The sequence below is a fragment of the Rhinolophus sinicus genome, chromosome 14 (genome assembly GCF_057876585.1).
Source record: "Rhinolophus sinicus isolate RSI-liver-muscle chromosome 14, RSI-T2T, whole genome shotgun sequence".
NCBI lineage: Eukaryota > Metazoa > Chordata > Mammalia > Chiroptera > Rhinolophidae > Rhinolophus > Rhinolophus sinicus.
In genome coordinates, this window is record NC_142514.1 from 46,042,782 (window position 1) to 46,055,188 (window position 12,407).

Genomic DNA, 12,407 nt, shown 5'->3' on the forward strand with positions numbered 1-12,407 from the left:
TCCCAGGAGATGTGCCCTCTCAGGGGGACAACTCTGCTCTGCAGAGGAGACTTGCACATCGGGATGCTAAACAAACTAGGTGACCCTTGAGGTGTCTTCTTGTCCTGAGAGGCCTAATCCTCTGAAAAACAGCTATCTTATGCTAATCCTAATTCATAGACCACATTTGTACATAGGCTCTTGTGGTGGTGCATGAAACTGGCATTTGTTTCGTTCATTCACTTAAACATGGTTTGAGCATTCACCATGTGCTAAGCAATGTAAAAAGACATGAAGACTTACTGTACATGATCCGTGGTCTCCAAAAGTCTGCAATCCAGTCGCAGAGACGCGACATAAAAACAGAATAAGTCATTGAAATACGTGTGGTTACAAAGGCAAATAAGAAAAACCAAACGGGTGAGGCAGATAGTAAATGATCCTGGAGATCAGAGAAAAAGAAACCACTGTGGGCTAATGGAGTCAGGAAAGATGAAGCTGAGCCTCCAGGGATGGGAAGGATTTATATGGCTAGAAAAGAGGGGTGGCATTTCAGGTATAGGCTGTGACCCACAACTATGTGTCATCTAGCAAAACGTTGTATTTACATTCAGCATAATGCAAATTGTTTTTGGAGACACTCATCTTCAATGGATGTACATATAAAAACAAATATTAGACACTCTCAAATGTGTCTTTCTGTATACATACATTACACAGGACCCTCATAGAAGCAGTTTTATACACATGGAGAAAAGTTGCTTTGACCCACCAGGTTGTATTTCAAGCGCTTCTGCTGCAAAAGAATCAGCCCTAAAATCAAGCAGGTACCTAAGAAACAAAAGCTGCCTCCAGGACAGAATATTGAAGTGAACTCTCTGGAAGAGACGCCCTCCTCCACTACTCTGCCACACATCTTGCAGCACTGGATTGATTTATGCTTCCAGTGTCCTCCAAGATTTCATAACTTTAGGGTAGCTACATAAATATGTCTTATGACAAATACATACTACTGCATCAATATAATATAACCAGTAACATGTATAGACATCCTGGTAGAGCTTATGTACTTATGTACGAAGAGAAGTCATACCAAAATTTCACCCTAAATTTAAAAGTGAATTGTCCATTTTCAGTACTCTCTAAAATAAGCCCCCAAACCACTGACATCATTCCCTTTTAATAAAGTATTGCTAAATTGACTTTAAAACCAGCAGTTATTTCTTCTTGCCTATAAAAAGATGTATAAATAGGACAGTATATGTTTTGGAAGCAATACAGTGTTGAGTCGCACCGTTTGAGTACACATTAAAAGGATCAGCAGTATCAAATGGCAAGCTTGGTAATTTCCCTTGAAATAGCAGAAGGGTGATATAACTGCTTTCTCTGCTTTAGGAGGGCCAAAATAAAATGTGGTTCCAAAGGAACCCAGTCCATTTCTTGATGAGTTCACGACATTTCAAATCATACCCTTCCTATTTGTCACCCTACAGACCAATCGTGACTGAATATCAGTAACATGTATAAAGACAGAGCTCCTTCCCTTCCACCTTAAATCTCAATCTGCATTCTTTTTGGAGCCTACCTCTTCCCGGTATGTCACTCATCCCCTAAGACATTTTTTTTTAAAAAAAAAACCTTTATTTTAAGTGTGTTTTTCCAGGACTCATCAGCTCCAAGTCAAGTAGTTGTTTCAATCTGGTTGTGGAGGGTGCAGCTCACAGTGGCCCATGTGGGGATCGAACCTGCAACCTTGTTGTTAAGAGCACCACACTCTAACCAACTGAACTAACAGGCCACCCCCTCTAGGACATTCTTAAATGTTTCTTTTGGTCTTTTAAAAGTAGATATTCAATATTCTAATTAATACACCAACAACAGAGAATAATTGTGGGCAAATATGTGTCTTAATAATACATGTGTAGAGTGACATTTTAAATATCACTCACTGAATTCCTTAATTCTACCATTAAACCAAAATCCTGATTTTTTTTTTAGGGGGTTTCCTTTTAAAAAGTAGGAACATGAAGTTCTCAGAGCTTAAAGTCCATATTAAAACAACAGAATTGGGAAATAGGAATAATGATAGAAGATATATGCTTGAAAGTTAGGCTGAAGAAAGATTTGAGGATGGAAAGGAGGGCAATGAAGTTAGCCACTGATGTGACCAAGTCTCTGTGAAGGGAGCCTGCGCTCTGGTTCCCCCAGGCTCAGCCCTACATGGAATGACAACAGAAACCTCAGATAGGTTTGGGAGGTTCTAAGAACAGAGATCTGTACTTTGCTTCCAGCATAAAGTCCAGTAAGACAGCAAATTTCATAAAGAAAATCCCTGTACCAGATATGTGTGGCAATTATTCAGCAAAAACTCTACTGGGTGTGGGAAGAAAGAACCTGTGACAATTCTCCAAGGCTTCCTTGACCCCAGAAGGGGCTGCAAGAAGGCCAGTTGGCCTGAAGAACAAGGAGGGACCGTAGACATGGTCTGTACAAGCTGGAGATCATGGTAAGACCACAGATATTATAGCGGGTGTGTACGTGACTACTATGCAGAAGAGACAAATGATTATTAAAGGTCAGATTTTTCCTTCTCTTTCGATCATGGCAAATTTAAAACCTCAAGTACTTAGATAGTCACCATAGGGAGAAGAAGGGGGAAGGCTGGAACCTTAAATTTGGCTGAGTTTACACTGGAAATAATCACTATATAATTAGTGGAAAATAGAAACCCTTAGGAAAGAACTTCCAAAAGCTCCCACCATCATGTACAACATCCTACCTACATCCATACCCATATAACCTATATCCCTCAATTACCATGGAGAATGTTTATGCTTCTCTCCAAAGTCTAGTTTTCTGGTTGTGCTCTGGATCCTATCCTCTCTCGCCTATTCAAGAACAACGTTCCAGCAATCATCTCTTCTTTCTCCTGTATCATCAATTTTTCATTATTTTTTAGATCATTTCCATAAGTAAATAAACATGCTATACTTATTTTCATCTTGATATTTGCATAGCACTAGAATATTACCCCACAGATTATTATTTTTTTTTTTACCAATTACAAAACAGAGAAGGTAGTTCATAATAGAAAAATCTGACAGTCACCACTTCAACTAAGAGATCGAATTTAGGATTTCTACAGTGGACAACCTAACATTATATGCCTCCTGGTGGGATATAATATGAAGTACACATTGTAACTTAAGATAGTCTTGCCAAAAATGTTTAACCTGAATCTAATTAAGCATCTAGACATAATTTCCACTTAAATAGGATGTATAAGTGAAAAAGAAACAAGCTAAACTGTACCATGAACAATTAGAAAAATCAAGAATATGGGATATTCCACAGGACGACAAGTCTGGACTTTCAAAAAATAAAAATCACATTTTAAAAAAAAGCAAGAGGACTTTTCTATTAATAGATACTAAAGAGATATAACAATAACAACATGTAAATCTTGATTGATTTCTGGATTTTAAAAATCTATAAAAGACTTCTTGAGCTAATTGGGAGAATGTGAATGTGACAGAATATTAGATGGTATGGAATTATTAATTTTTTTGGGATACAAACTTGAAGTGTCATGCTGTTTGCAACTCACTTTCAAATGGTTTAGCAAACCACTGAGAGACAGAGAGACAGAGAGAACGGGGGGAAGAGACAGAGAGACAGAGAGAGACAGAGAGAGAGAGAGAGAGAGAGCAAATGGAGAAAGATTAAAAATTGGTGAATCTAAAAAAAATGGTGAATATCAGTGAAGGATATATGGTTATCCATTGCACTAGTCTTTGAACATTTCTGAGGTTTGAAATTTTCTAAAGTAAAAAGTTATTTTTAAAAGCCTCTGTTAACAGCATATCCCTTGCAAGGTAACTAATGCTCCATTTTTCTTGGAATTTCCTTGGAAAGAGGTGTCTATACTCAAAGTTTCCATCTCCTCTCTTTCCATTCTTTCTTGAATTTACTCCAAATAGGTCAACTTCCACCTCTTCACCAACACAGAACTTGGCAAGGTCACCAATAACCTTCACACAGACAAATCCAATGGTCAATTCTCAGTTCTCATCTTATTCAACCTTCAGCAGTGTTTGACATACTTGATCAGTCCCTCCTCTTGAAACACTTTTATTTTTTTAATTGGGGAAGATTGGGGAACAGTGTGTTTCTCCAGGGCCCATCAGCTCTAAGTCGTTGTCCTTCAGTCTAGTTGTGGAGGGCGCAGCTCCTAGTCCAGTTGCCGTTTTCTAAGACATCATGCTCTTTTGATTTTCCTCCTTCTGCACTGACTGCTCCTTTTAGCCATTTTTTTGGTGGAATCATCTCATCTCCCTCATCTCTAACACTGGGGCCTCCCAGAATTCAGACCTGAGACCTCTTCTCTATCTAGACTCTTTCTCTAGATGATGTCATACAGTCTCTGGTCTTTAAACACCATCTGTATGCACTGCTTGGGGACTTCTATCCTGAATTCTTATGCTCTTATACCAAATGCCTAGTCAACATCTCAGCCTGAATGTCTAACAGGCATTTCATACGCAACACTTAACATTCATACTTGATTGAACTCCTGATAGATCCCTGCCCCAATCACCACAAATGTGCTCTTCTCACAGTCTTCCTCCTCTCAGTAAATGGCAACTCCATTCTTCCAGCTGCTCAAGTCAAAACCCTGGAGTCACCCTTTGACTCCTCTCTTTTTCTCTCATTTCCAATTCTTCAACATAGCTTGTCAACTTTAGCCTCTAAATAGACATGGATCTTATCCTTCTTACTATCTCTGCTACCACTACCATACTCCAAGCCACCACTTCTATTATCTGGCCAACTAGGGGAGCCTTCTAAATGGTCTCTGCCCTTTACTTTTGCTTCCTACATTTTATCCTACAAAAAGCAGCCAAAGTCTATCTTTTAAAATATCAGTCAGATCATATCACTTCTCTCCTCAAACTTCTCCAATGTCTTCCCATTTCATTTAGAAAAAAATCATAATTCTTGTTTAAAGAATTTAAAGAAGACTTAAATAAGTGGAAAGACAACCCATGTTCATGGGTCAAAGAACTTAATATTGTTAGGCTGTCAATACTCCCCAAAATGATCTATAAATTCAACTCAATCCTTATCAAAAATTAAGCTGGCCTTTTTATAGAAATTGATAGGCTACTCCTAAAATTCATAAGGAAACCAAGTTTCCAGAACTCAGAATGTTTAAAACAATCTTGAGAAAAAGAGAACAAAGTTGGAGGAATCACCCTTCCTGATTTCAAAACTGAACTATAAAAGCTACAGTAATTAAGCTAGTATGGCACTGGCATAAGGATAAACATGTAGACCAATGGAATAAAATTAAGAGTCCAGAAATAAATCCATGGTCAATTGACTTTTGGCAAGGATGACAAAATAATTCAATGGAAAAAGAATAGTCTTTTCAACAAATGGTGCTGGGCCAACAGGATATCCACATGGCACAAGAATGAAATTGGATTCTGACCTTATACCATATACAAAAATGAATTCCAAATGGATCATAGACCTAATTATAAGGATCAAAACTCATAGAAGAAAACATAAGTATGAATTTCCATGACCTTGGATTAGGCCATGGTTTCTTAAATATAATGCCCAAAGTACCAAGTGACAAAAGAAAAAATAGACAATTTTGGACTACATTAAAATTAAAAACTTTTGTTCTTCAAAGAATATCATCAAGAAAGTGAAAAGACAACCCACAGAATGGGAAAAAATAATTGCAAATCACATATCTAATAAAAGACTTACATCTAAAAATATGTAAAAGACACTTATGATTTAACCATTAAATTTGTTTTAATGGGCAATGAATTTGAATAAACATTTCTCCAAAGAAAATATACAAATGGCCAATAAGCGCATGAAAAGAAGTACATCATTAGTCATTAGGAAAATGCAATAAAAACTACAATGAGATACCATTTCACAGCCACTTAGAATGTCTATAATTAAAAAATAAACAACTACAGGTATTGACAAAGATATGGAGAAATCAGAATGCTCATACAGTGTTGGTGGAAAGCTAAAATGGTGCAGCCCCTTTGGAAAATAGGCTTCTTCAAAAGGTTAAACAGAATTACCATATAACCCAGAAATTCCAATCCTAGGAATATATCCAAGAGAAATTAAAATATATGTACACACACACAAAAACTCGTACACAAATATTTATAGCAGCATTATTCGTAATAGCCAAAAAGCAGAAACAATCTAAATGTCCATCAACTAATAAATGGATATACAAATGTGGTATATATCTATATAATGGAATGTCATTTGGACATAAAAAGAAATGACGTTCTGATATATACAACAACATAAATGAACTTAGACAACGTTACGCTAAGTGAAAGAAGGCAGATACAAAAAACCACATGTTGTATTATTCCATTTATAGGAAATGTCCAGAATAGTCAAATCCATAGAGACAGAAAGTAGATGAGTGGCTGCCAGAAGCTGGGAGAAGGAAGAAATGGGGAGTGACTATTAATGGGTATGGAGTTTCTTTATGAGATGATGAAAAAGTTCTGGAATTAGATAGTGGTGAAGGTTGTCGAACTCTGTTAATATTCTAAAAAACACTGAATTATACACTTAAAAGGGTGCATTTTACGGTATGTAATTATATCTCAATAAAGTTGTATTGAAAAATCCAAAATTCTTGGTCTAAAAGATTTTTCATAATCCGGCTTCATCTCCTATCACTCTTCCCACCTCCATTTGCTCCATCTTTCCTGCTGTTTGTCAAACAGTCAAGCACACTACTGCCACTTTAAACTTGCTGTTCCCTGTGCCTAGACATTCTTCCTCTACAGCATCATTTACCTTTTTAGAATTCTGCTTAAGTATTGCCTTTAAAGGCCATGTTATACAAGCTCTATGGAAACAACTCACGCACCCCCACTTCCGGTACTCCCTACCTCTCTTACTCTATTTCATTTTTTCTCAGCACTTTTCACCACCTGACTTATTAGAATTTATTTATTTATTACCTGTCTGCCCCATTTCAATATAAGCTCCATGAAGATGAGAATTTTGTGTGTTTTATTCACTGCTATTACTGTACCTCTAGCATTTAGAACTGCGTCTGGCACGTAGTGCATGCTGAAGGTTACACCAATAGTATAAGTGTATAGCAGTGTGCTTTGAATGCTAGAAGTCTACTTCAAGGTAGAAAGTCCCTGCTCCTAAGAAACTGTTAGTTATAGCTCCACCGGCATTGAGCTCCGTAGAAGACAGGCAAAATACAGACAAGTAGAAGGAGTAATCCAAAATAGTGGGGTTAGATGTGATAACAACCACAATTATCTATATTAGAAAGCAAAATATCCCAAATATTGAGATCAGCAATAGGGGTGTTTATGAGTTGAGGGGAATGAGATGAGGTGATATAACACACATCTGCCACTTTACAAAATCCCTCGCACATTTCCTGATGGTCCTCTTATCTTTTGATGGTTTTCTCTGCTACATTGGTAAAGGAAAATGAGGAGGCAGTGGCAGAGGATGATTGCAAAAAGGGCAGATATGTAGTTACACTGGGCGAAAAGAAGCATAAAGGAATGGGAATATTTATCCCCAAATAGCCAGTCTTTTTCCTCTTCCAGCCCTGGAAATGGCGATATACGTTCTATGTTCAGCTGCTCCACAGAGACCACACTACCTGTCCACCGGGCACACTTCAAATCCAAGTCAGCTATCCTATCAATTCCAACCTGTTGGTTACAGAAGGGGAGGTAGGGGGTAAGAAAAGGTGTGGCTGTGCTGAGCAACGTACACCACTACTCCAAATTCAATGCAAAGACTTCTCAACAATGGCGCTAGAACAACATCCAAATACAAAAAAAGAATCTTGATCTGTATCTCATACCATATACAAACATTAGCTTAAAATGATCATAGAACAAAATGCACAACCAAAAACAATCACATTTCTAGAAGAAAACACAGGACAAACTATTTCTTATCTTGCAGTAGCTAAACATTTCTTCTAATAGATACGACACCAAAAACACAATCCATTAAAAAAAATTGATAAATTAGACTTCATCACAAGTGTTCTTTGAAAGGCACTGTAAAGGGGATGAAAACACACAAGCCACAGACTGCGATAAAATATCGGCAAATCACATATCTGATAAAGAATTTGTATTCAGAACATAGAAAGAACCCTCAAAAATACAGAAATGGTGTACAATCCCACACAATCAATTGGCAAAAGAGTTGAACAGACGTTTCACCAAAGAAGATATACAGATGGCAAGTAAGCACATTGTTTTAGTTTTCTAGAGCTGCCATAACAAAGTACCAGGGACGGGGTGGCTTAAACAACAAAAATTTATATCCCATAGTTCTGGAGGCAGGAAGACCAAGATCAACAAACCTGTCGACAGGTTTGGTTTCTTCTGAGGCCTCTCTCCTTGGACTGCCAATGGCCTGCCTCTTGCCACCTCTTTACATGGTTGTCCCTCTGTGCACACATGACTCTGGTATCTCTTCCTCTTCGTATGGGGACACCAATCAAAGTGGATTAGGGCCACACCCTAATGGCTTCATTTTCACTTAATCGTCTCTTTAAAGATTTTTATCTCCAAATACATTCTGACGTATTTGAGGGTTGGGTCTTGAACATATGAATTTTGGGGGAATATAATTCAGCCCATAGCACACATGAAAAGATGCTCATCATCGCTGGTAATTAGGGGAATACAAATTACTATCACAGTAAGATACCACTACACACCTATCAGAATAACCCTAACAAGTCTTGATGAGATATGGAGAAATTGGAACTCTCGTATAGTGATGGTGGGAATGTAAAATTGTACAAACCCTTTAGAAAACAGTTTTTCAGTTTCCTAAAAGGTTAAACATACATCTACCATATGAGCCAGGCTTTGCCCTTCTAAGGAGTCACCAAGAGAACTGACAGCATGTGTCCATACAAAGACTGCACACTATCAGTAGCAGCTTTATGTGCAATAGCCAAAAACTGAAATATGTGAATGGATAAACAAATTGTGCTTTATCCATACAATGGAATGCTGCTCAGAATAAAAGGAACAAACTATTGATACACACAACAGAATAGATTCATCTCAAAATAATTATGCTGAGTGAAAAAAGCCAGACCCCCACCACCACCAAAAAAAAAAGGAATACATACTGTGTGACTCCATTTACCTAAAATTCTAGAAAATTCTAACTAATTTACAGTGACTGAAAGTACAGGATGGCCTCCTGGGGACAGGGATGGAGGGAGATGAGGATGCCAGATGGGATGAATTATTAAGAAGCATAAGGAAACCGTTGAGGGAGTGACAGATATATTCATAACATTGGTGGTAGTGATGGTTTCACAGGTATATACATACAAGATCGGACAATTAAGTTCATGAACTTGTAACAAAGTTGCTAACCCTTTTTGATATCAGAGGGATTATTCATTATGAATTTGTACCAACTGGACAAACAGTTAACCAAGTTTACTATTTGGAAGTGCTGAAAAGGCTGCATGAAAAAGTTAGACGACCTGAACTTTTTGCCAACAATTCATGGCTCTTGCATCACGACAATGCAACAGCTCACATGGCACTGTCTGTGAGGGAGTTTTTAGCCAGTAAACAAATAACTGTATTGGAACACCCTCCCTACTCACCTGATCTGACCCCCAATGACTTCTTTCTTTACTTGAAGATAAAGGAAATATTGAAAGAAAGACATTTTGATGACATTCAGGACATCAAGGGTAATATGACAACAGCTCTGATGGACATTCCAGAAAAAAGAGTTCCAAAATTGCTTTGAAAGGTGGACTAGGCGCTGGCGTCAGGGCATAGCTTCTCAAGGGGAGTACTTTGAAGGTGACTGTGGAGATATTCAGCAATGAGGTATGTAGCACTTTTTCTAGGATGAGTTTGCAAACTTAATTGTCTGACCTCATATGCTGAAGTTTATCAAATTATACACCTTAAATATTATGCAGTTTATTTTGTCAACTTTGCCTTGAGAAGATACACACACACATACACACACACACAACACACAGCCCAAACAACTAACCATACTGATATTGAATTAATGGCCTTCCAATTACTTCATCTAAATTACCTTTTCACACACCAATCCCTTTGGTGCTCTGCCCCTAAAATAAACGTTTTAAAATATATAATATTGCCATAACCCTTCTTCTTAACTTTCATTGCTCCCCACTGAATGCATTTCTTAATGACACTTTTCTTAATCTCAACTTGTTTCCTAGGCTCATTTCTTTCTTGTCCTCTTCAGATATACACCTGCTACAATAAATACTCATTTAGTCTTGGAACATTTAGTTCCTTCTGCTTAGAATGCCCTTACCTTTCCATGAACTGTCCCAATTTCTCAGCCTGGAGAATTTCTATTCAACCTTTAAGACCCAGTTCAAGTGGTGTAGCCCATATGAAGCCCTTCCCATCTCCTCCAGACGTTCTCTCTCTCCTCATTGTCCTCAGGACTCTGCTCTTACTCTTTTTAATAACTGTGTATTGTAAAGCTTATTGTAGTTTGTTTGTATTTTTTAATTGAGATATAATTGACATAAAACATTATGTTAGTTTCAGGTGTACAACATAATGATCCAATGTTTGCATACACTGTGAAATGATCACAAGTCTACTTAATATCCATTACCTCACATAATTATTTTTATGTGATGAGAACTTTTAAGATCTACTCACTTAGCAACTTTCAAATATAAAACATAGTATTATTATTGTATGCCAGCTATAATTATATATATATATATATATATATACACATATATATGTATATATATATATGGTCACGGGAGGTGGAGTACAGCATAAGGAAGATAGTCAATGGTATTGTAATAGCTGTATAAGATGTCAGAGGGGTAGTAGCTTGGGGGAGGGGAGTTATCACCTTGTGAGGGGTGTAAATATCAAATTATTACATTGCTTTGTACACCAGAAACTAATAAAAAAGAAAACATAGTATTATTAACTGTAGTCACTGTTGTCTGTGTTTTTTTTTTTCTGGAAGATTACTTTATTTATAAATATTTTAAAACAAAATCACTGTTGTCTGTTTTTATATCTGTCTTCCCCATTAAAGAAGACATGTGTCTCTTAGTTTTCCTAGAGCTTAGCATAGCACCTACACATAGTAGCAATTCAGTGATTGTCAATTAAATGAATGAAAGCACATTTGGTGGTGATTATTAATTGCTTTAATATATTTTATGAAGTTCTAACATTTTAAAAAATAAAACGATTAGCTTTAATAACATATTTGGAGACTCTGCTAAAATAAGTATATAAATATCCTATGCATATACTGAAAATCCTTTTTATAAAACTAGTAAAATAAAATGATTGTGTGCTATACTTAGGATTTACCCCACAAGCTAACTATTAGATGGTCAAAAATTTGCCCCCAAATTCTGAAGATCACCTAGTAAAAAAAGCTGGAAAGAGCGATGTGGTTAATTCATCCTTGAGACTAAAGGGTATATTCTCATTTTGATGTTCAGAGATTTATATATGCAACTCCCATTAATGCTAATGGGAATTGTGCACATAAATTCTCACAAACTGAGATGAGAACACATTCCTAAATGTGCAAAGCAGGGATACACGCAGATACTATAATTCCAAAGCCTAAGAAACTAAGCCCATAATTAAAACGTGTGGATCTCTTGGTGGCAGCAGATTGAGTTGCTAACACACTTACAGGCCCAATTCATCACAATATATCTACAGCCTTCCAACCTTTCCCAGTCCTGGAAGGCAACAGATGCTGGAGAATGGCAGGCCGCCTTGTCCAGGGGAAAGGTCAGTCTGCTGTAGAAATCTCAGAGGGGTAAGGGGGAAAGGCAGTGACAAGGTACAGCACTGTCTGGGGAAGTTGAAAACTTGCCAAAGATCCTTTTCTTTCCGGCTCCTACTGCTTTGGTCCTTTCACTTGACAGTAATATCTGCTTAGAAGAGAATGTCTGAATCTAAAACCTTTGAATGAAAGCCAAATAATCTGCTCTGCAAGAGGCTATTTATAAATCTGGTTTACTCACAGCATACCACACAAATGTTCTGCTTGGGAGAATCGACTAGTATTTCTGAAAATCCAAATCACCTCCAAGAGGAACAAAAATACATGATTTCATATAATATGTGGTCATAATCACTAGGTCTTTACAGGCTCATTAAAACTCCAATAAGTTATTCTTAATGCTGCTGTAATAAATTGACTTCCAACTTTGATCTCACCAAAATCAGTCAGAGTATAATCTAGTGACAAACATATTGAACTTGGAATTCAAAGATGGGATTCAAGTGCCATTTACTAGTGCTGAACATAAAATCTCTCTGAGCCACAACTTCTTTTGGAAAAGGAGA